General features: G+C 51.2%; 1 protein-coding gene across 1 annotated transcript in view; it reads left to right on the top strand.

The window, feature by feature from the left end:
* Positions 1–1,992: 1,992 nt before the first annotated feature.
* The window catches only part of MEF2B (myocyte enhancer factor 2B), a 49,386-nt gene continuing 26,435 nt past the window's right edge, over positions 1,993–24,943 (top strand). Inside the window, exon 1 of the mRNA XM_074939402.1 lies at positions 1,993–2,854. The gene's annotated coding sequence lies outside the window, so the exon portion shown is untranslated. The remainder of the gene's footprint in view (positions 2,855–24,943) is intronic.

The following is a 24,943-nucleotide window of genomic DNA, read 5'->3' on the forward strand; positions in this document are numbered from 1 at the left end:
ACGGACCCCTTCGTTTTTAAAAATCAAGGGCCAGATTCAGAGGTGGTGTAAATTAGCATAACTCCGGATAGAGGTATGTTGATTTACACCAACTCCAAATCTTGCTCCAGACACCTATGGTCTCCTGATCCAAAACTCAGTGAAGTCCAGGGAAAGTTTCCCATTGATTTCAACGGGCTTTGGATCAGGTACCGTGGATCAGGATTTGACACCCATTTAGCCAGTGCACTGGGCTCTTCCACAAATCTGGCTCTTGATGGCTCAGTGAGAGCTGCTAAGTGAGGAGCTCTTGAAAACCTGGCCTAGTAGTCTTCAACGGAGCCCTACAGTTTGTCCCTGGCTAGTGAAGGAGAATTTGGACCTGGTTCACCATTAAAGTCAGTGGAGTCCCATTGGTCTAAGGTCAGAATCAGGCCTAGGGCCTTTAGCGTAATTTAGCCAGAAGGCAGCGTCAAGAACCTTTGCCCTGTGTAGGAAGTGGGGTCAGTGTTACCTTCGGTTGGTTTGTTTTATCTATAACGGGCCAGATCCTCAGAGGGGGTAAATCAGGGAATATCTGTTGGCTTCACCAGAGCAATGTGGATTTGCATCAGCTGAGGATCCCGACCCATGTGCCTTTCTGTGTTGAAGGGGGAGGAGAGAGATGATATTCAGATGTCCAGGCTGCCACCTGGACCCCTGGCTGCCTGTGCAACGCACAGTGGCATCTCCAGCTCCTCTCTCCCTCTCACATTCTTCCATGTGTCTCTTTGTGCAGTCCTTAAGCTTCTCTCCGAAGTTTCTTGTCCACATTTTTTCCCTGCTATTCCCATGGCGACTCGGCTAACCCCGATTTCCTGTATGGTGAGAAAAGGCTCTCAAGTTCATCAAGGACTTGGATCAACCCCATTAACATAATTCAAAGGTCTAGGGCTCAGCAATTCTGCATAGCTAAGCGCCTGTGAGTAAATAGCCCCAGTGGACACGGGGTGATATTTAGTCCTGGGGAGGAGGATGGGGTAGGAAGAATGGGAAATCTGTCCTGACTCCTTTGTGAGAACAACACAATAGCCTAATCTGCCTTCCATTGGTAGTGATACAGCCAGTCATCTGGGCTCCTGAATGTATCAGGAGGATCTCAAAGCACTTTGCAAGCCATGGGCTCCATTCTGCAGTCCACAATCAGGCAAAACTCCTACGGTCTTGAACATGTTTTGCTTGGTTAAGGACTAAAATGCAGCCATCTCTGGGGAGGAGCATGGCAGCTGCCTAATAGCTTGCAGTGACACTTCAGTGTCATTTAGAAACGGAAAGGATTAATACAACGTATACGTCAAACTCCAGAGGGAATTTAAAGGCAGAACTGGGTTATTCAAATGGGAACTTGGTCAGGAATGTTCTATGCTTGGGTGGGTTCCGGTTGTGGGTGTGGTACTTGTGGCAAAGGGTGTCCAGTTCCTGCAGATACTAGCAGCTATTTCAGGAGGCACTGAGGGATAAGCCACTATTTCCATGTCTGCTTCCCTGCAGGTTGTATGTATTGTCTTTCCATGTGTCCAGTGCAGCATTAAGAAAGCCACAGAACCGTCATGTACAGTAGGGGGCAACTGAAAGGAACTGAGGCTGTGGAGGTAGCAGGGAGAGCAATACAGCGGTGCACAGACAATCCAGGAAGTTTTTGGAAACTGTAGGGGACAATTTCGTGGTGCAAGTGCTGAAGGAACCAACTAGGGGCGGAGCTCTTCTTGACCTGCTGCTCATAAACCGGGAAGAATTAGTAGGGGAAGCAAAAGTGGATGGGAACCTGGGAGGCAATGACCATGAGATGATCGAGTTCAGGATCCTGACACAAGGAAGAAAGGAAAGCAGCAGAATACGGTCCCTGGACTTCAGAAAAGCAGACTTTGACTCCCTCAGGGAACTGATGGACAAGATCCCCTGGGAGAATAACATGAGGGGGAAAGGAGTCCAGGAGAGCTGGCTGCATTTTAAAGAATCCTTATTGAGGTTACAGGGACAAACCATCCCTATATGTAGAAAGAATAGTAAATATGGCAGGCGACCAGCTTGGCTTAACAGTGAAATCCTTGCTGATCTTAAACACAAAAAAGAGGCTTACAAGAAGTGGAAGATTGGACAAATGACCAGGGATGAGTATATAAATATTGCTCAGGCATGTAGGAATGGAATCAGGAAGGCTAAATCACACCTGGAGTTGCAGCTAGCGAGGGATGTTAAGAGTAACAAGAAGGGTTTCTTCAAGTATGTTGGCAATAAGAAGAAAGCCAAGGAAAGTGTGGGCCCCTTACTAAATGAGGGAGGCAATCTAGTGACAGAGGATGTGGAAAAAGCTAATGTACTCAATGCTTTTTTTGCCTCTGTCTTCACGAACAAGGTCGGCTCCCAGACTACTGCACTGGGCAACACAGCATGGGGAGGAGGTGGCCAGCCCTCTGTGAAGGAAGAAGTGGTTCGGGACTATTTAGAAAAACTGGATGTGCACAAGTCCATGGGGCCGGATGCGTTGCATCCGAGAGTGCTAAAGGAATTGGCAGGTGTGATTGCAGAGCCATTGGCCATTATCTTTGAAAACTCATGGCGATCGGGGGAAGTCCCGGAAGATTGGAAAAAGGCTAATGTGGTGCCCATCTTTAAAAAAGGGAAGAAGGATGATCCTGGGAACTACAGGCCGGTCAGCCTCACCTCAGTCCCCGGAAAAATCATGGAGCATGTTCTCAAGGAATCAATTCTGAAGCACTTAGACGAGAGGAAAGTGATCAGGAACAGTCAGCATGGATTCACCAAGGGAAAGTCATGCCTGACTAATCTAATTGCCTTCTATGATGAGATAACTGGCTCTGTGGATGAAGGGAAGGTAGGGGACGTGTTATTCCTCGACTTTAGCAAACCTTTTGACACGGTCTCCCACAGTATTCTTGTCAGCAAGTTAAAGAAGTATGGGCTGGATGGATGCACTACAAGGTGGGTAGAAAGTAGGTTAGATTGTCGGGCTCGACGGGTAGTGATCAATGGCTCCATGTCTAGTTGGCAGCCGGTATCTAGCAGAGTGCCCCAAGGGTTGGTCCTGGGCCGGTTTTGTTCAATATCTTCATTAATGATCTGGAGGATGGTGTGGATTGCACCCTCAGCAAGTTTGCGGACGACACTAAACTGGGAGGAGTGGTAGATACGCTGGAGGGTAGGGATAGGATACAGAGGGACCTAGACAAATTGGAGGATTGGGCCAAAAGAAATCTGATGAGGTTCAACAAGGACAAGTGCAGAGTCCTGCACTTAGGATGGAAGAATCCAATGCACCGCTACAGACTAGGGACCGAATGGCTAGGCAGCAGTTCTGCAGAGAAGGACCTAGGGGTGACAGTGGATGAGAAGCTGGATATGAGTCAACAGTGTGCCCTTGTTGCCAATAAGGCCAATGGCATTTTGGGCTGTATAAGTAGGGGCATTGCCAGCAGATCGAGGGACGTGATCGTTCCATTCTATTCGACATTGGTGAGGCCTCATCTGGAGTAGTGTGTCAAGTTTTGGGCCCCACACTACAAGAAGGATGTGGAGAAATTGGAGAGAGTCCAGCGAAGGGCAACAAAAATGATTAGGGGTCTGGAACACATGACTTATGAGGAGAGGCTGAGGGAACTGGGATTGTTTAGTCTACGGAAGAGAAGAATGAGGGGGGATTTGATAGCTGCTTTTAACTACCTGAAAGGTGGATCCAAAGAGGATGGATCTAGACTATTCTCAGTGATAGCAGATGACAGGACAAGGAGTAATGGTCTCAAGTTGCAGTGGGGGAGGTTTAGGTTGGATATTAGGAAAAACTTTTTCACTAGGAGGGTGGTGAAACACTGGAATGAGTTACCTAGGGAGGTGGTGGAATCCCCTTCCTTAGAAGTTTTTAAAGTGAGGCTTGACAAAGCCCTGGCTGGGATGATTTAGTTGGGATTGGTCCTGCTCTGGGCAGGGGGTTGGACTAGATGGCCTCCAGAGGTCCCTTCCAACTCTGTTATTCTATGATTCTATGACTTCTCCAGAATCAGTGGCTCTATAAATACCATTTTCCATTGCTCGTTGTATTTTTAGCAGGGGCCTTTGCCTGTACTGTGTATGTTTCTGCATGGCCCTCCTGCCCCATAGCAGCAGCATCACGGGTTTAGAAGCAGCACCAGGCATGGGGGAGGGTGCAGAAGGGAGCAGGCAGAGTGGGTCAGTTGATAAAGGCTGGGGGGATTGGATGTTTGGACTCAGGAACTCCACTGCTTTACCGATCCCTTCAAGCTGCCTGGCGCTGCAAAAACCGGGCTAGAAATGTGACAAGGAGAGAGGCTGTGGGGAAACTCCCAGGGCTTTTGGCTGGGCCGGTCTCATGAAGTGCCGCTGCTCGTGGGCCTGCTCGGAGCCTGGAAACACAGAAGCAGGAGCAATAGCAGCAGTCAAATGTCTCGCGCCTCCTGCGAGTTTGAGGGGCAGCTTTGGGGTGCTGGTTATTTGATCTCAATGGATTCGCCTGCCCTGTCATTCACCAAATCCCCCAGCACTTCAAGCTGCTCTGTGAGAAACCGGAATGAAAGCAGAGAGGAATTCTGGGAATGGGTTTCCCTCCTCTCTCTTTTCCCATTGTTTGCATGATCTTGTGCTTAAACCCATTGCAATGCTCTATTTGCCTTGCTCAGCAGCGCCGGCGGAGACCTGCCCTCTGTCCCCACTACATATGACAGTTTCACTCCAAGGGGGGCATTTTTTGCAGGTCCCCAAAGCAAGTGGGTAAATACTTTTGTCAGTCCCCTTCTCCCTTCCTACTCTGTGCAGATGAGATGTCTACAGATTAGACTGCACCATAATGCAAGGGAAGGGGACTATCCACAGCTTTGTTTTGTGTCTGTTTTTCTCATGCTTTTTCTCCCTTCCCACCTAGTCCCCTTTGTACCAGGTGTTAATTGCAAATGAACACTGCAGCTTGGGTGTCGCATTCCTGTTACTGATTAACTGGAAGCTGTTGGGGCAGATGTAGAGACAGAAGTGGGTTCAGGCATCAGCTGCCCAGCCAGGAGTGCACACGTGAGGAGCAGGGTCACCTCTGGCACGCCAGGGGCCAGAGCCCCAAAGGGTCTCTCACGCTCCCAGTGGGGCAGGTGAAATGGCTGAATGCTGCACAGCACCACACAGAGGCATCTGTGCACACAGCTCTTTGGGAGGACACAAAAATCAGGGGCACTGACTGCCCCCATCTCTCCCCTTTAATAGAAATGCCAGGAACCCTTTGCTGGTTTCAGAGCGGTAGCCGTGTTAGTCTGTATCAGCAAAAACAACGAGGAGTCCTTGTGGCACCTTAGAGACCAACAAATTTATTTGGGCATAAGCTTTCATGGGCTAGAACCCACTTCATCAGATGCATGGAGTGGAAAATACAGTAGCAGGTATAAATACACAGCACATGAAAAGATGGGAGTTGCCCTTTGGATGCTGCAGCAGTGGACACACAGGCATTCTCCTTAGCATGAACTGACCTAGGTATTTATATCGCCAGAATCACCAGTGTCCAAGCTCTGTCATTTAGCTGGCAGTCTGGAACTCCATAAGGAACAGCAACCCTTTGCAGCGGGGAAATCACTGGGTGGCGATGGCGACTCCTGTCCCATGAGATGTGGCTGTGACCAGCCGTTGTGACACAGGATGTGACAGGGCCTGACTCCTGCTATGTGGGTGCCCATTGTGTGGGCCCTTGGATGTGTATAATGAAGACTGACTCTCGGTACATTTCTGATTTTCCCCATGCTCTCCTCCTAGTTGCTTTTTCTGCTGTGCCCACAGCAATTTCCACCTCGTTAAGTGCTGGAATAAATTGCCTAGGGAGGTTGTGGAATCTCCATCGTTGGAGATTTTTAACAGCAGGTTAGACAAACAGCTGTCAGGGATGGTCTAGCTAATACTTAGTCCTGCCTTGAGTGCAGGGGACTGGACTAGATGGTCTCTTGAGGTCCCTTCCAGTCCTACAATTCTATGATTCTCCAAGAGTCTGGTGCATTTCATTTGGACTTCCTTGCGGTACCACATACAGTGCTTTGCTGCTTACCCTCACACCTGTTTGAGACCACTTTTCACTTGGGGGTGGGGGTATTATGCACCCAGGAGGTTTAGGAGCACGGTGACTCTCAGTGGAACTCATGCTTAGGTTCTTTTGAAAATCAGATCCTTGACAGACATCTCTTCTTGCTGCTACACACAGCCTGGGGTATTATTACTAGTCTATTAAAAATGTCAGGAGCGAGCAAGGGAAGAGAGCCCTCAAGATACATCACTGAGCAATGAGGCTAAAAAATGACAGGTCGGGACCTTGACGTTCACTCAACAAAAGGCCCACTAGAGCCGACGGGTTTGCCATCTCTTATAAATATCTCTGAGAAGCAGCAGTGCCTTTCCCCTTGGGATAGCCCTCCTGGTTGATGCTCCCAGGGAATCACATTCTTCAGTGTGAAAGCATCCCTCCTCCTAGCAAGGCTGACCCTTCGGCAGAGAGCGGGATGTTTTTATTGCCCATAAAGAAAAGGAGGACTTGTGGCACCTTAGAGACTAACCAATTTATTTGAGCATAAGCTTTTGTGAGCTACAGTGAAGTGAAGTGAGCTGTAGCTCACGAAAGCTTATGCTCAAATAAATTGGTTAGTCTCTAAGGTGCCACAAGTACTCCTTTTCTTTTTGCGAATACAGACTAACACGGTTGTTACTCTGAAACCTGTCTTTATTGCCCACAGTTCACTAGGAGTTTTGGCTGGTCCCAGAAACAGATCCATGGTCCTGGTTCTGCGGGGTTGTGTCTCTTTGGGGGGCGAAACTCGTCTTCCTGTTGTGTGATCCCTAGAAACACATGTAAACATATTCCAATGACTCAGACTGAGCAGAATCCACATGCTCTGAGCTGTGAACTACTGGAATGCCGAATAAGCAGGAAGGATGGTGCGATGCTTAGGACACTAGCCTGGGCATTTGGAAACCTGCCACAGATTTCCTGCGTGATCTTGGGCAAGTCTCGTTGTGTCCCTGGTCCCGTCTGTACAATGGGGATATCAAGAGCTGTTGGGAGGATAAATACCTTAAAGAGTGCAAGAGGCTCAGATACTCTGGTGATGGGGGCCAGAGAAGTACCTAGACATAGAATGGGGATGCCCAGAGTGCTGTTTACAGGGAGACATCTGCCCTGGCCAAAGTTTTTCCATTCCTAAAAGGATCCTCTGTAAATCCTAGCCCAGGAAATAACTAGCACAAATACTTCCCACTTGACTTCTTCAGCGTATGTCACAAACATTAGCATTGCTGGGGGATGGGCCATTTTATAGAATAGGGAAAGTGAGGCTGAGAGGTTATGAGATGCGTCCAAGGCCACTGATGGAGTCAGTGTGGGGAGCAGGGGTGCTGGAGCTCTGTAGGCACCTCCTCCTTTCTTTGCACGGTTAGGCCATGTTTGTCTCAGAATGAATCTGCAGAGGAAATGTTGTTCGAAGGCTGGGGGTTCAGTCATTGTTATTGTCCTGGCATCGTGTTATGCCCCCGGATCGAAGATGTGCCAAGGAAGACACTTGCTGCTGAGATACTTGACATGATCCATCCACCTTTTAGGCGGTCTGACTCTGGGTCTGTAGGCAACCCAGTTTCCTAGCATCATCCATCATCTGACTTACACAGGCCCTGTCCAAGCTGCCTCTGGTTGAAACCTCTCCCCCTGAAGCTGCAGTGATCTGGTTTGTATGCCAGGATGGAACTATGCTGCAGTAACACCTGATGTGTCAGTACCCTGTTCACCTGCTTAGAGAATAGGATTGTATATTGCGGGGGGGAGGGCTGATTCTGGTGTAGTCACTTACACACTGGTGCAAGTGACTACTCACAGTGTAGGGCAGAATCAGGCCCAGTGCCTTTCAGATTCTACCCCCCTTCCTCCCCCCTGCAATGAGCAGGCGAGTGGCTGGGGCCAAAGGCAGCAACCATTGTGGGCCCAGTGGCATCTCACACACAACATTGGATCATGCTTTACTGAGAGGAGGAAGGTTGGCTGGGACTCCAGGCTTGTCTCTGACTCTTTTCTAAATGTACCACATAATCGCTCTGTCCACGCAGGTTACCCACCAGAGACAGGGAGGGAACTCAATTTAATGCCTTATAGTGATAGACTCAAGGAGCTAGATCTATTTAGTTTAATAAAGAGAAGGCCAAGGGGTGACTTGATCACAGTCTGTAAGTACCTACAGGAGGAACAAAATTTGACAATGGGCTCTTCGGTTCAGCAGACAAAGGTCTAACAAGATCCAGTGGCTGGAAGTTGAAGCCAGATAAATTCAGATTGGAAATAAGGTGCAAATTTTCAACAGTGAGGGTAATGAATCATTGGAACAACTTACCAAGAGCTGTGGTGGATTCTCCATCACTGATACTTTTTTAAATCCAGATGGGATGTTTTTCTAAACAATCTGCTCTAGTTCAAACAGGAATTAACTCAGGGAAGGCCCAAGTTCTGCAGGCGGTCACACTGTTCGTTTCTGGCGATACAGCCATTGACAGCCTCTGGAGGCCCCTTCCAGCCCTGCATTTCTGTGACTGCACAAAGCCGTGGCTTGCATTGTACCATCAGCATGTGGGTGTGAGCCTCAGTCCTCATGGGAGATTTGAACCTGTGACCTCCTAGTTGAGAGGCAACAATGCTACTAATTGTGTCAGTGTAGAATTGGTCTCACCTGGGTGTGTAGCACGGTACCAGCCTGCCTCTTTCCACCTCTGCCCAGCAGAAATAAGGTTCTTGGACTATGTTGGAAGCCAGCCTGCTGGCTTTGGCAGGAAGTCTGTTTTAGCTCCTGTTAATTTCCAGGCCACCCGACATTTTTTCCCCCAGGGGATTTCAGCTCCTTGGCCTGTGTTATTGTGACATGGCCCAAGGTCATGGACCCATAAGCCTGTGCTATTTATTTCCCATCCCCTTCACTGCCATCTGCCTCCTGCACCAGACAGCAGAGCCAGGGCTGTCTGGGACAGTCAGTGGCAAGATGGGAGCAGAGCCTCCGAGTCTGTCTGAAGAAATCTCAGTGATTTAGGAATATTTGGGAATATTTGTCAGAGATTCTGGTGGCCCTGGGGCGTGCCAAGATTTACTCCATTGCTGTCCAAGTTAACAGCCCAGGGTCCGGCAGCCCGTGGGAGGGCGGGTTTAGCAAAGTGACCAGTGGTCAATCGGATTTGCTTCTTTCTGACCCTAGCTGCGCTGCTTCTCTTGCGCAGTTCGGCCACGGGTCACAGAACCCTCTGGCAAAGAAAGGCCACGACCCAGAGGCTCCAGGGCATTTTGGCACAGAGAGCGCCCCCCCGGAGGGAGAGCCTAAATGGGATGTTGTCCGAGTTCTTCTGGGTTTGGCCAAGGCTGAGAACACGGCGTGTAAAACAATCTAGGGGGACGGACTAGCTGGTGCGTGGCAGGGCTACTCCATATCCGGTCCTGGTAGGTGCCTGGAGTCAACCGGTGCAACTCCGTTGGAATCAGTGGAGCTGCGCCTGATTGAATGGCAGGGATACGTTTATCTCACTAACTATAAGCACCACAGTCTGCTACTGACTCTCTCCTCCTTTCTGGATCATCCCCTTTTCTACCCCCTCTGCCCTCTATGGTGCATGAAAACCCGCTTCCCTATTCTGAGTCTGGGCCTCTTTCGAGGTGGGTTAAGGCCAAACATTTGCTTAGCTCACTTCTCGGGGGATAACGCCCAGCAGTGAGGAGCCCCTGATAGGCATCTTAGCTGTCTTCATCTTGCTGATTTATCTCCGTGATCTGCTGGCTCTCACTGAAGAGCAAAGATCTAGAGACAGGAAAGACCTCAAGAGGGAGCCAAAAGCTTTTGAGCACAAGCTCCGAGCACCAAAGGCAGGAAGAGCAGAGACTGGGACTTGCAATGAAATGACTGCCCAGAGCTTTCTGAAAAAGCAGCATTCCCAGGCCACTAGATCAACAAAGCAGAGAGAGCTTTCACCAGCCCACCATCCCCACCCACAGCCTAATGGCACAAATGTTGCAGCTAGCAACCAGCCCTGACCCTCAGGGACACACCTCCAGGCCACCCCAGGTGTCCACATTGCTGTGCCCCCTTTGCTGGCAGGCTAAGGAGAGATCAGACTGCCTGCTGTAGGTCATAGGGATTGAACTCCGGAATCTCAGGCCTGCAAGGGCAGGGGCATCTCAGTGCAGGTCAGAGGCAGTGGGGTTCTCTCCAGGCCAGAGGCTTATTCTGTGGTCCAAGCAGCTCTTAGGAGACCCCAGGATACAAGGTGTCATTCCACACATGCTGACATATCCTCTGCACTCCCTCCCCTTCCAGGATCAATTAAGATTATGAGTGATGCTAATTAACACCCTGCTAATTGCACTCTGCAGCCCTCTATAGATCACAAGATTTATAAGCAGACAGCAGCCACAGGCCTAGGAAAGATGCTGCTCTTGTGTACCCGGAGCTGCCTGTAAAATGAGCCTCTCCCAGTGCTCAGGATGGAGAGACCTTCCACCTTGCTCCCCTTTCCCTCTCCCTGCTGCTCCCAGGACTGCTCCTTCATCCTGGGGCAGCTCATGGCCTCTCGGGAGGATCCCACAGAATTCACCCAGTACCTGTGTTCAGGACATGGCCATGAGTGGCTAGGACCAAAGCCCAGCAGGAGAGCTGACTGTTGCTAGACATGCTGGACATGCCAGCATAGCAGGAGGGATGGACCCAGCAATCTAGGGTGCCCTCCCCATCGTGAGCGTCTGAGGGCAGCAGGCAGAGAAAGGTCCACACCCCGGCAGAGCTCTGAGTGGCAGCCAGACTTCCCTTCGCTCAGCAAGGTGATACTTGTGCATCGGAGCTCAGCGGTTTGAAACATTGCACCGACAGCTGCCTCTGCTCCCTCTTCCCCTGACTCCGCTACCACCCGTTCAGGGCAAGAGAGCAGCCCCCGGGGTTCATTCAGTCTTTGGCCTCTCTGCCGTGGCTTCCTACAGGGAAGCTGCCTTGTGCCACTGGCAGGTCTTTTCTGTGGACATCTGCCTGGCTGGGAATTGGACTGAGCTCCGTCCGCTGACGTCACGTAGGCCACCTTTCAGTTGTTTGGCATTTGGTCACTACCAGCACACCAGCTGGATTTGGACTGGTGACTTAGAGGTGTCCCATCCCCCTAAATCCTGGGCCACCCAGTCTCCCCATCACTAACCTTTCTAAGGAAGGGTCAACAGACCCTATTTTGGCCTTTGGAAGGGTTGGTTTGGGATGTCCCATAGGAATTTTGCCCTGTTGTTTATCCACCCAAGTTTATTCGCTACATGTGGAAATTGGATGAGTCTCAAAGCCATTGCAATAATGTGCCTGTGTCCTTTAGAGTTTTACTTTCAGGGCTGGGAACTTTGGGTGAATGGGTGAGGGCGTTCATTATTCACAGACTCTCCCTGGAGGCAGGAGCCATGTCAGCCCAGTGTGCCCTGCATGGAGCTGGGGAGAGAGTTTATTTCCTGACAAGCCCTTTCTAATCCAGCATCCCACCTGGTAGCTAGGCAGCTCCTATCGCGTAACTAGAGCCTAGAAGTTGCATCAGTTCCATTTAGCTGCTGTAAACAGTGGTGTTCTCCAGGGCCCCCAGTGCTCCCCCAAGGCTTCTGAATCCAGCTGCCAGGACAGCTCCTTACCGCTGTCTGGAGCAGAGCTGGAGCCGTGCTGAATGCCCTGTGCAGGGGAATGGGAAGTGCCTTTCTGGCCAAACCCGTCAGCGTCCAATAGCACTCAGAGTAGCTCACGAGGCCAGTGCAGACACACATTTCCTTCCCGGGGGGTAAGCAGGGTCTGCCGGACGATGGCCAGCAAACCAGGTGCTTTGGGTTTGTATGGCCTGGGACAAACCTATTCTCGCTTCTGCCCCATGGGATTGCACCTCCCCCAGACTGCAGGTCTGCGAACGCCCGAGGACTCAAAGTGAAACTCCACCAAAAGCCCCAGTTCCTTTCCCCCAGCCAGCCCCACCCTGAACTTCACCAGCCTCAGCCCAAATTTCAGGGTTGTAACCACATCTGAACCAAGAGTGATCACATATATTACAGTCACACCCAGAGGCACAACAGCCATCAGAACACCGCTGAGTAGGTGCTGCGCAGACACAAAGGGCTACCCAGTCCCTGTCCTAAAGAGCTTACAGTCTGCGTAGACAAAGGGTAAGAGGGGAAATCGAGGCAGAGAGAAGGGAAGTGACTTACCCAAGGTCACCCAGCAGGTCAGTGGCAGAGCTGGGAGTAGAACCCAGGTCTCCTACACCCTTGTCCAGGAACGAAGGTCCATTTCAGTTGCTCTCAGGCATCACCTGGGTGACTTCCCAGCTCTTGTAAGAAGCCTTGTCTGGAGCAGAAGCCAAGAGTTGGGCCCAGCTTTGCTTTCACGCAGATGGGGGATTATTCCATTCACCAGCAACATACTGCCCTGGGAAGTCCAAACTTCCCTCAACTCTCAAATACTCTGTGAAGTTCCCTGTCACCCAGCCCTGGCTCCCTTTGGGGCCTGTCGGCACTGGGGATCTTTGCACTGGTGTCACTGTGCTGATGCAAACCCCCAGTGTTAGAAGCACTTGATTGCTTTCAGACTGGAATAAGCTGCCTGGGTGGAAGTCTTGGGTCATCCTGGTGCAGCACATCTGCCCTGGGGTTATAGCTACCTCAAAGCAAATATCCACCGTACTGATAGACCCTTGGGCTTGCTCTTTGGTTCAGACTTTTTGTTCCATGTGTGCTTGACATTCGTGTGCTGATTGCCATCCAGCTAGTGGCCAGATGCCAGAGAGGTGGAAACCCCCTTGGCCCCAGGCTGGACCTGCAAGGCTGAAATGAACGAGGGCTCATTGAGGAGGTGATTGCACCAGAAAAGCCAAAGGGGAAATGATCCCGGGGCCTGAGCTGATCTGGTCAGGAGCTGTGCTGTGAAGTCACTCTGTGTGCCTTGAAAATGGTGCCTTGGGGGGGGTCTCACACGCAGGCCATCTTCTTTTACTAGACAACTGGGGGGAAACGCATCACTGGGAGAGTAGGGCTAAGAAACCAATCAGCCCTGTTATCCCCATGTGTCAGCGAGATGGGCAGGGCAAATTTTGCTGGTGCTAAAGTTTCTTGCTGTGACTCTTCTCCCGGATCGAATCACAGGCCATGAATTGAGACTGGTGTCAGGGTAGAATTTTGCCATTTCTTTGCATTCGAGGTGGAGGGATGTTTTGCTGTCCAGAACTGACAAACTTTTTGCCTCGCTCCAGATTCTAAGCACCGGTCCTTGGGCGGCGGGTGGGAGATTCACCGCTCGTGGTGGGAGTGATCGTGGTGAGGTTTCACACAGATTTTATCTGCTTTTAACCTGATTAAAAGCAGCATCAGAAAGAGGCTGCCTGGGAAAAGCAGTCATGGATTGTAATATCCATCCCATCTGGGGCAGGATTCATCTACCCTACAGCATTCCCTCCAAAAACCTTGCCCCACTGTGTCCCCCCCAAACCTACCCTAGGGCAAGATCACCGGTAGGACTCAGAGAGGAGTTTGAGTCATAGACCATTCATGGAGATTTGCTTTTGTTTGATGTCCCATCACGAGAGATGCTCAGGGCTCATTCTTGATCAGCTCCAGATTAGGTCCTAGCAGGATTCCAACAAGCCTCTCTGCAACAGCTTCCCCTCTCATAATATGAGGATAATGAGACTGACCTTCCTTCATGGTGCATTGTGAGATCCAGGGATGAAAAGCCCTGGCTGAGAGCTAAAAATGAATGGGGCACACCTTGTACTCAGCTTCTGTTTATAAAGGGTTAATAAAGGATAAGTAGATGTTTCTATAAATGGCTGATCAATTACCACAGGTCACTAGGTTACTTACAACCACAGTTGTAACCATCTGTATCACCTTCTACTCATGTCTAGCATGCTTCTATCCCCTAGATGTGTGACCTATTATTGTCACTAGAAAGGCTCAGTCAGTCTGCTAGTAATGCTGTGTAAAGTGTGAGGGTCAGAGATGAACGGTGCAATAATACAAATAATAATTAATAATCATGAAACAGTTGTGTTAGGCACTATTAAATCTGGCCAGTGCAGGGTTGTTCCTTACACTGGGCCCGATTTTCCCATAGCCCTGCACCATTTCCAGTCATTTACCCCAGTGCAGTCTGAGTGTAAAACGCAGCTGTTCTGATCTGACAACACTTTGCACTGTTGTAAGTGTCTGCACAAGTTGGAGGGCAAAAGAGAATCTGGCCCATTAGATGTAGTGCTTTACCTAGCTGAGTTTTAAATGTCTCTGGCCCTAGAGAGAGATGCACTGATAAATACCCTATAACATTCAGAAGGGAGATTTCAGCAGTTTCAGCCTCAGCTATTCCACTGTGACTTTGCCCTGGATTATTTAGATCTCACTATTGTGAGGCCTTGATTGCAGTTTAGAACAATAAGCCCCTAAAAATGGTTTGTGGCAATAATTAGCTCAGGCTTTGCCTTCGCTCTGGGCATATCCCTGGGAAGCCGGCTGGATCTTCCCTCACTGGAGAGCAGCAGCTTTCTGTTTGGTCGCTCAGCCCATCTCTGGCACCCTCACAAAATGTACTTTTAAAAAACCCCTGTCCATGTTGCATTACTTTCTGGGCCCCAGAGGGGAGGAGGGGGTGGTGCCAGGCCAGGTCCAGGGTGTGTCTGGGACTAGACCTGAAAGCAGAGCGGAAGGGTATGGGTAGGAAATGGCTTTATTTGAAGATAATAAGGAAGTGTTGATGTTTGTTTCTGAATGTGTATTATTATTTACATGTATTATGGTAGCACCTAAGACCCCCAGTTATGCCCCAGGACCCCAGTGTGCTAGGCACTGTGCGAACATAGACCAGAAAGAGAGTCTGTGCCCCAAAGAGCTTCCAGGTTCAGTAGGCCCATGTGATTGTGTCTGTCTGGGATTTAGTTCAAAGAATCATATGGCCCTTAGCACTGTGAAAGGGGTCGGACTGACAGCTCTGAAGCACAGAGCCCTGTCTGCACCACCATGGCACAACACAGATGGTGTCAGGGCAAACTGCTCTCTTCGTCCACAACCTCCCCCCCGCCACCTGCTGCATTGCCTCAGCTTGTGAGTCCACTTTTAGGAAGGACAGGGGAAGTCAGGCCTGAGGGCGGCTCAGACCTGGATGTCAGCTCAAACTGCTGCCAAGGAGACAGTTATTCTGGCATTCCTGTTGTGAGGTTGGTCCTTGTCGTGGGCTGAGACCCCACCAACTCATTGCAGAGTGTCTGGCAGAATTTGAATGAGTGGCCGACAGGTGAAAGGCTCCACCTCCCATTCCTGAGTTGGAGGCTCTGTTGTGGTACCAACAAAGACCACGTTGTTTGGGGGAAGGGGAGGGCCCTATCATCCCTTCGCTTGGTGGCCAACCCCATGTCACACAGCGAAGAGTGCCAGGGTAGAAAGGAGGAGATTGGCTGCCAGGCGTTTTGGCATGGGCCCTGCTGGAAGGGGAAGGGAAGTCAGAATGGAGGGGGTTGGAGTGGGGCTTAAAGAAGGAGCAGAAATCCCAGGTGCTGATAAGATTTTCTGCTTGTTTCCAGCATTTTCTGGGTCTTGACTGTGTGTGTGTGGGGGGGATCATTTAAAATGTAACAAAGTCAAAGAACAATAAGGCCCTGGCATTTGTGTCACCCTCCCCAGGGTGTTTGCAAACCTGGATTACACCTCATAGCCCCCCCCCACACACACACACACTTGCTGTATAGGGAAGCTGCATTACACCCACTGTAGAGATGGGGAAACTAAGGCAGAGAGAGGGACTTGCTCTAGGTCTTGACTTCTATTTAATTCCAGAGCTGACAAGAGAACCCAGGTGTCCTGAGTTCCAACCCCTCTGCTCTAACTACCAGACCACATTCTCTCCCACTCAGAGGAAAGCACCCAGGAGTCCTGAGTCCCAGTCCTCTGCTCTAACCAATAAAACCTGTGTCCCACCCATTTCCAGTGCTATAAGTAAACCTAATCAAGTGAAGCACAAGGGCCAGATTCTGCACTGTGATGCCAAAGACATTTCACAGGGGGTCAGTCAGCCTTGGGTTTGGCCCCCAATGTGTAAAGCTGTGGACTCTGGCAGAGTTCAGATTCCCGACCAGCTGCTTGACAATGACTCTGTGGCATTCGTGATGTATATGTAAGCAGGGCTTTGGAGCGGAGCCCAGAGCTGGAGCACGGAGCAGCTCCGGAGCAGTGGAGCTGCAGGTTTTTTCCTGGAGCTGGAGCGGAGCCGGAGCACAGCTCCAAAGCCCTGTATGTAAGAGGGGCTGCCAACTGCAAGGCTGACGCATTGATTCACTGAGACGTGGGGGTAAAAGTACAGAGATAATCGCAGCACGTCTATTGTCCCTGGAAACTCCAGGCATGAGAAGAGCTGGCCCAGATTTTCAGTGATCTCTCTGATTTGGGGCCTGTGATGCATGGATCCCTGGTTCGTTTTAATAGTGCCTCCCTGGAAACAGACACCCTTCAGCAGCCTGGGCGCTTTGTAACAGACATGCCAAACCTGCCAAAAAAACCCGCAGAAACTGGGCTTGTTTTTGGCTTAATTGGCTTGTGAGTTGCTTGTTGGCTAGTTTTTGGCTTGTAGCTTGTTGCTTGTTTGGCTTGTAGCTTATTGCTTCTTTTTTTGATCGGCTCCCAGTAAGCACGGCTAAGGGGGGGGCAAGCAGGGGCAAGGGGGGGAGAGAGTCAGGGGTGCACAGCAGGCCCACCGCAGTCCCAGACTGCAGGCCGGGGGGATCTAGTCACATAGAGTGTTGGGGTTCTTAGGGACTGGCTTGTTTTGAAATGGGATTCACTTGATTTTTGGCTTATTGTGAAAGTTGGGGTGCTTATTTACTGCTTGAAAATTAGCAAGTGTGCTTTGTAGCTTCTAGTTCCACTGCTCATCCTTCAAGCTTCCTTTGACACTCCCTCACATGATGTCACCACGGCACATCTGCCCCCACTCAGGTTTCCTCCTACCGCGGATCAGTATTATTATTAATCATGTTTATTATGGTAGTGCCGAAGAATGGAGCCCCATTGTGCCAGGTGCTGTACAAACATGGCATCGCAGAGGGTCACTGCCCCACAGATCTTACAATCTAAATCAGACAGCCACAGGGCAGGAGGGGAAACAGCGGGGCAGAAAGGGAGGGATTCACCCAAGGTCAGAGGTGGGAATAGAGCCCCATTCTCCTGGCTCCCTCGGGCTGGGGGAAGGAATATAACACACAGGCAGACGGAGCAACTGTCATGTTAGTTCCACACTATTTTTTGGCGGGGGAGAGGGGAGGTTGTCACTTGGGCGGGGTGGGGGGGAATAAGTTACATGGAAGGGAAGGGGAAGGAGTGGGACGGGGCAGGTGTGGAGTTAAGCTCAAGTGACTAGGCTGCGTGGGAGGGGAAGGGTTGGAGCGAACAGCCAGTGAGCTGCAAGGGAAAGTCCAGTGTGGCTTGCTGTGGGAAGTTCTCTGAAATGACCAGAGGTCCTTGCTTTGGCTGGACCCCAGACCCAGGACCCCCCAGATCCAGAAATCCCTCCCCGACCCCTGATCCAGAACCCGCCCCCTGGATCCAGGCCCCAAGGTCCAGAGCCTCCAGCCCCCTGGATCCAGCCCTCTCCCCGGCACACAACCTACCCCAGCCGCAGGAGTCATTCATGAGCGGGTCCCAGCTGCCTTGCCACAGCCCCGTCACGCTGAGGGGCGGAGCTATGACGGACACTTTTCCAGCCAGCCGCCAATTGAAACACCGCCCGGCCATTCTATGCAAATAGCCTGCCGGAGCTTCTCCAATCAGCGCGGCGGGAGGGGGCGTGGCTATGCAAAGGACGGTCCGTGCCGCCCGGGAGCCAGAGCCAGCCGCGAGCAGGGCAGCCGGAGCCGCCGTGACTTTTCAAGCGACTTTTGCAGTTCGGCTCCCCCCAGCCAGTGACAGCGCCGGGCCGAGCCGAGCCGAGCCGAGCCGGGGCGGGGCTGCGCTTAGCCTCCTCGCCACCCAGCCGGGGCCGCCGCCCTGCGGGAGCGGAGCAGCCGGGAAGTTTCGGGGCAAAGCCACTGACCAGGTGTGTGGGTGAATGGGGGGCTCCTTGGGCTGGGGGCACCCTGCGCCCCTGCAGGGTGCCCAGGGACGGGTGCATGGAGGCGGGGAGGTGATAGCTGGTACCCGGGGCAGCGGCGCTTCCTCGTCTACCACATCCAGTCCCCGCGGACGTTAGGCCGGGCGTACCTGTCTCTGCCGGGGTCAGCTGCAGACCACCTGCCCCCCGGGAGCCTTTAACCTCCTCCCCCGCGTCTGCAGGACGCAGCATCTTTCCGGGTCTCTTCTGCCCGTCCCCGAGGTGCGCGGCTCCCTCTGGGTGAAGGCTGGGGAGGGTCCGATCCTGGCATCCCAGGAGGCGCACACACGAGTTAGGCGATACCTAGCCAGGCGCTGAGCCAGGAGGGCATTCACACCCGTTTCCTTTTGCCACGCAGATGCGGGTGGGGGTGGGGTTGATGCTGATTCTCCTTTGCAGAGCTCGCTTCCCCGTGCCCAAGAGGTATATGATGTGATTTATGCCTCAGGGTTCGGAGTGATCGGAGGGCAGAGGGACTAGTGGGGGTGGGGGGGGTTGCTAAAGCCCAGTCTATGTTCCCTGTGGGTAAACTACAGAAATGCGATGGCACAGAAAGTTTGAGCGCTTGGTGGCCAGGCGCTGTCACTGAAACTATCCGAGGGACAGTGATGGCACAGGGCAGCCTGCCTGCTCCAGCATCACTGAGATACCCCGGGGGGCCGGGGTGATCCTTTTAAAATGCCATGCCTGGTCCCATCTCCTGAGCCTGCCCTGCAGGAGAAGGTTTTAACCGTTAATCGCACATTTCCTCGCTGTCATCCCTACAGCTATGGCTGGGCTTTGGAGACCTACAGCCAACATTTCCACTAGTGACCCGGATTTTCCATGCCTTCCCTTTTGGGCAGCCCTGTAATGAGAAACCCAGGCCAAGATTTTCACTAAGTGGGGCCCATGGTTAGCCTCCTACATTGTATGCAGGCACCTAAGGGAGCAGCCGGATTGTCAGAAGTGCTAACACCCAGTATCGCCAGTGGGACTGCCTGGGAGCTGCTGGGTGCCTCTGGAAATCTGGCTATTTAGGTAGGCGACTCTCGTCGACTTTGGCTGGCGTTTGGATGCTCAGCTGTTCTGGAAATCCAGAACAAGGGTCTCTAGTTGGGCATCCAAAGTCAGTGCTATGAAAGAGGCTCCAGTATTTAAACTATGTGACGGTTGGACTGAGCAGGAAGTGGTCCAATAGAAAGGGGCCTGGCTGGGCACTCCTGAGACCCTGGTTCTGCCACTCACCTGCTGTGTGACTTTAATCAAGTCACTCCCCCTCTCTATTCCTCCTCCTGGTCTCTACCCATCAAGTCTATTTAGACTGTAAACTCTTTGGGGCAGGGGCTGTCTCTTACTTAGGATGAAATCCTGGCTATTAAAATCAGTGGGAGTTTTGTCATTGATTGTAATAGGGCTGGGGTTTCACCTGTTTACACAGTGCCTAGTGCAATGGGGCTCCAGTCTCAATCGGGACCTCTAGGTGCTACGGTTTCAGAAAGCTGGAGGCATTTCTGAGGCTACCAGATTTGCTGCTAAGTGCTGGGAGTCAAAGGGACAGCCAGAGCCATTGTAGCCACGCCAAGGCCGTGTAGCTGTGTGTTTGGGTACTACTTAAAGTTTTGCTGAAATGGCCTGTTGTTTTATGGATTGTGTTCTAAAAAAAGTCTGTGGTTAGCTTTGCGCTTGACAGTTATTTTTACTTTTGTGTCTGCTCAGAGAGGAACGTCTGAGTTTAACCCAAAAGTGCAGATCGTCGTAAAAACACAGTGCCCCTCTGTTAGTGCCATTTGCCATGGGTCTCCAAGCACCTTAGAGACCATAACTAATCAGCTAGGCCTCTCGACCCCCCTGGTCAGCTCTGCCACACCCATTGTACAGCAGGGTAAACTGAGGTACAAAAGGTTGACGGTATTTGCTCAAAATCACAGATATGCTAAGGCAGCAGCAGATCTGGCTCCCAGACTCCTGCTCCGACCACTAAACAAGACTGTCTGTCTCCCACTGTACACTACGCATCACTGCTACTGTGAAACTCAGATCACAGAGCACTTGCTCTCCAAAAAATAACCTTCATGTCCCTTGATTTCCTTGGCATTATCTAAACACACAGCATGTAGCGTGTTGGAGCAGTAGGGGCTGAGTTGCCCTTGCTTCCTCCAGGTGTAGGTCTGGCCCCAGATGACTTACAGGTATCACAGGAAAACATTGAGGTCAAAGGTTCTTTATACTGATTCACTGATTTCTTTTTTTTTACTTGATTTCAAATGCCATCTGCTGCACTGGGCACTTCCAGCGGTAATTAAAACGCACACTAGAAAACCATGCTCTACACCTCACCTCCATAGCAATACTGACTCCCTTCTCCAAGCATCCTGCCACGCAGCCCTGACTTGAACTCCAAGGAAAAAGGGTGGCTTTGCAGGCAGTCTGGCCTCTGGCAGGCTAAAGGTCGGATACCTAAGGCCCTGATCCTGTCTCACGCTCACCTAGAGCTACCCCTGGAGCCTGTGCCGAGTCCCATTGACTTCAGAGGGACGCAGGATCAAGGTTTCATTCTGCTTTAATTTATCGTCGTGGGTTGTGCTGCCCAAAGAATATTGCACGTGCCCAAGAATCCACTTATGGGATGTATTAAGTTGCTGGTGGGACCAGCTTTGCTTCCCTGAGCAAGTGTTTACCCAGGGTCTGTGTTAGGTGGGCCCAGAATCTGGTCCACGGTCCTCTGTTTATTATAAGTATATGAAGTTTCCAGCAGAAGCCCCCGCTTGTCTGGTACAAGTGCATCTTATTACCTTAAACTTCCTCCCTGGGGACAGGTCCAGCAAATCTTCTGCTGTATTCTGCTGCCCACCTGCAATTGATTTCCGGCAAGACCCTGTCCCCGAGAGCTTTACTCTTATAGTGATGGAAAGTTTCCTAGGGCTGCTAACTTTAGAGAGGGGTTTTCACGGGTAAGAAATTAATTTTGCAGCTTGCTGGTGAGATCTGTGCAGCGTTTGGAAGGCAAGAACCTCCTGCTTCAGAGCTTAAACCAAACCCTAGCTATTAGACACCAGGATGACACCTCGTAGGTCCCATTATCCCTCATCTGCTTCTGCAGGGTTCCTATACCTACCCCTAAAGCATCTGATGCTGGCCACTGTCAGAGACAGGATAGACAACTAGATGGGCCAGTGGGCTGACCCAGTCCAGCAATCCCTGCGTTCCTATCAGTGAATCAAACCGGTTACAAATTGCATGCAGTTCAGCTGCACTCTGTGTACTGGGGAGACTTACATTTAATCTTGTGCCTGCAGGATCAGAGCAGCTGACTTGGGGACTGAATTGGGGTGGGAGAGAGTGGATGACTCTGGGACTGTCCTGGGAAATTCTGGGCACCCTGGGGCAAAGGGAGGCAGTCAAGGCTGGCAGGCCTCAAATTTGACTTAAACTTAAAATAGTGTTTGGGGAAAAAAATCTTTCCTCCCCCTCCCACACCTTGAAAAATCTCTTGGTTCCTCAGCTGAGTGCCCCCTTCTCACCTCTCCCAGGACACCGGCCCAGCCAGTATCTTTGGCAGCTCACCCTGCGACACACAGCACCTGGCTCTTTCAGTGCTGGGGCCTTGCCCAGCATGACACCCTGGAGTGAGCAGGGAGCAGCTTCTGCTGGAGACCAGGCTGGAACAAGGAGCTGTCCCTATATCCCTATAGGAACCATGAGACTCAGGTTCTGTGTCGTGAGGAGGCCCGCGAGGTGAAGTGGAGAAACATGCAGCCTTCAACAGGGGTCTGCATGTAAAGATATGGGGTGAAATCCTGGCCCTGTTAAAGTCCAGGGCCAAACTGCCATTGGGTGTTAAAGTGGCCCAGGATTTCACCCATGGAGCTGAGCAGAGGAGCCCCAAGTTCCAGGCGAATTTGCAGTGATCAGGACAACCCAGGAGGATTCACTCTGGGGGGCTCCTGAGGGAGGCGGGAAGTCTGATCAGCCAATGCTGGTCGGGGTGGTGGAGGGGCAGAGAATGAGGCTGGGCACCAAGGTGATGGGTGCATTAGAAACAGGCAGCCAGGGGGTGCTGGGAGCAGAGAGCTAGGCAGAGATCTCTGCTGTAAGCTGGCTGGCAGATGGGCTGTATGGCTGAAGCCACAGGAGAGAGAGGGAAGTGAAGGAGGTGTCAGGGCTGTGCAGAGGAAGGGAGGGTGAGGAGGGGAGCTGAGAAAGGCTGGAGGAGAGGTCCAGAGTTTGGGGGTTGGATAAGCTTCATCACCAAACTTCTAAGGGTTCCCCCCCGCACACCCCGTGACTGGTGACCTAGCTAGTAACAAACTAGCGCATGGCCCAGTGCCCGTAACCCTACAATAATAAACTGCCATGCGCGGCCCAGCACCTGTAACCCTACAACAAAAAACCCACATGCGTGGCCCAGCGCCCATAACCCTACGATAACAAACCAGCGCACAGCCCAGCACCCATAACCCTACAATAACAAACCCACATGCATGGCCCCGCACCCGTAACCCTACGATAACAAACCAGCGCACAGCCCAGCACCCATAACCCTACCATAACAAACCAGTGTGATGACCCATACACCTATAACACATTGATGTGCTCAGCCCCTGGCCAGAACTCTACAACAACAAACCCGTCGACTTTCCAATTTAACAAACAAAACTCCCGGCTGAAACATAGAAGGTCCCTGGTGCGCTGTGTGCTGTACAAACACAGAACAAAAAGACAGTCCCTGTCCCAAAGATCTAATACTCTGAGGTTGTGTCTACGCTACACACTAGGGGTGTGACTCTTCTGCTCACGTCCATATGCTCGCGCTAGTGTGAGTATGAATAGCGGTGTAGCTGTGCTCGCAGGGGAGCAGCAGAGGAGGTGTGGCTGAGCTGTGCCAAGTACACGCCTGCCTGAAACCAGTGGGTACGTACTTGGCATGGCTCAGCCATGCCTCTGCTGCCATACTCATGCGACCACAGCTGCACGGTTGCACGACTAGCTCAAGTATGTGTTCACAAGGAGGAAAATCGCACCCCTAGCTCGTCGTGTGAAGGCAGCTGAAGTGTGTGTGTGTGTTTATTTGGGTGCGTGTGTTTCATCCATTTCTAAAAAGACCAAGCCTTCTCCTTCTGGTACAATAGAATCCTTCCTGCTTTGAGCAGGGAGTTGGACTAGATGACCTCCTCAGGTCTCTTCCAACCCTAATCTTCTATGATTCCATCGCAGTTATTTTTGTAACAGAAAATACTCCGCCCTCTGCAGAAGTTTCACTGTAAGTGATTTGCAACGAGGCAACCGTGATGCATCGAAACAATGTGGGACTTTCATTCTGCATCACTGTCAGCATAGCTGGGCTCCTCTGTGCAGGCACCCCTCTGTGGCCAGTGCAACACTTCACTGCACTTCTGAATGTGTGTAGCCATCGAGCAGCCCCTGCTGAGGAGGAAGTGGTGGTGGTGGGAGACGGGATTCCGTTTTGCTGGCTGTTGATCCATACAATGGATCAGGATTTTAAGAGAGAGACTGTGGTGGGGAAAGAGCCAAGATTGCTCAGTCTATAGAGGTCTCCTGTGTGGGGGATGATGGATTTTGAAAAGGCTTTTTGGACCTGATTTTTAAAGGATTCTGCAAAATAAAGTAAATGTGAATGCAAATCGCATGTGCCCTGTTAGCCAGTCTGGCTCACAACCTGGGCTGTGGGTAGAAGCAGGTGTCCCATGCAATACCCTGACCTCCTCTGATATTTTGCTCTTTTATTATTAAGTGCTCCCACTTTGTTTCGTCAGACTGAAATATTTGGGGGTTCTGTCAAGCGCAAAATAGGCTCCAGTTTCTTTAAAAGAAAGGGAATAAAAGGATTGATGTGTATCTAGGGCCTATCACCCAAAGATCCTACAACTATAAAAGGTGATTGCTTTGCCCGCTGCTGAAATGCAGCCACTTCAGGGTTGTTACCCAGCTTCTCTGTAACAGCGCACAGCAGTGCTACACAGCAGTCTCAGGGAGGCAGTGAAGGTTGTGCCCTGTATCCAGACTGAAGTGGGTGGGATTCTTAGGGAGGCAGAATGTAATTAGCATGTTGGAATTTGGCCAGGGCCCCACGATTAATGCCCTGGCTCTTGTGAAAATTTCTGTTGCTGCTTGAACGTGTGTGTGTGAGAGCGAGAGAGAGTCCTTGCTGGAAGACAGAATATGTGCGGTCAGTGCATTTAACACTAGTCAAACTCCCAGGATCTTATCTGTGCAGTCTAAGGCCCATCTGTGCAGTAAAGCTATTCGATTCAAATGTTTTAGCATCTGCAGAAGTCGCTTTAATTTTTTTTTCGTAGGCTGGAATCTCAGTAGCACTGGTTTCCCCCCTCTCTCTATCTGCACAGTTCTGAGCTACATTTCAGACTCTCTGGTTGATTCTGGTTTGTTGTTTAAACAAGCTATAAAAAGCAGGAAGCCCTGTCAAACTCTAGCAAAAAGGCTGGTAAACTTTGACTTTTCCTGAGCTGGACTTGGGATGCTGTTTGCATTATGAGGCCTCAGAAACTGAGAGCAACCGTCCCTTTGGGACTGTCAAGAGAAAGGAGCTCTGCTGGGTTGCAACATCTCTGGGATATGAAGGGACAGTTCAGCAGAGTCATTGTGCGGGGGATAGGAGCTAGGCAGGGATAAAGTGCTGCTTTAAGCCGAATTCGGTGTGAAACTCACATTAGGAGATGAAGCCCCAGGTGCAAAGAAGCCGATCAAGAGCAGAACTTTCCCGGGGTGTACGGGGGGTTCAGATCTGGGTTTGATTCAGGCCCAACTCAACTAGTCAGCCC

Source organism: Natator depressus, chromosome 25 (assembly GCF_965152275.1).
Source record: "Natator depressus isolate rNatDep1 chromosome 25, rNatDep2.hap1, whole genome shotgun sequence".
Classification (NCBI taxonomy): Eukaryota; Metazoa; Chordata; order Testudines; family Cheloniidae; genus Natator; species Natator depressus.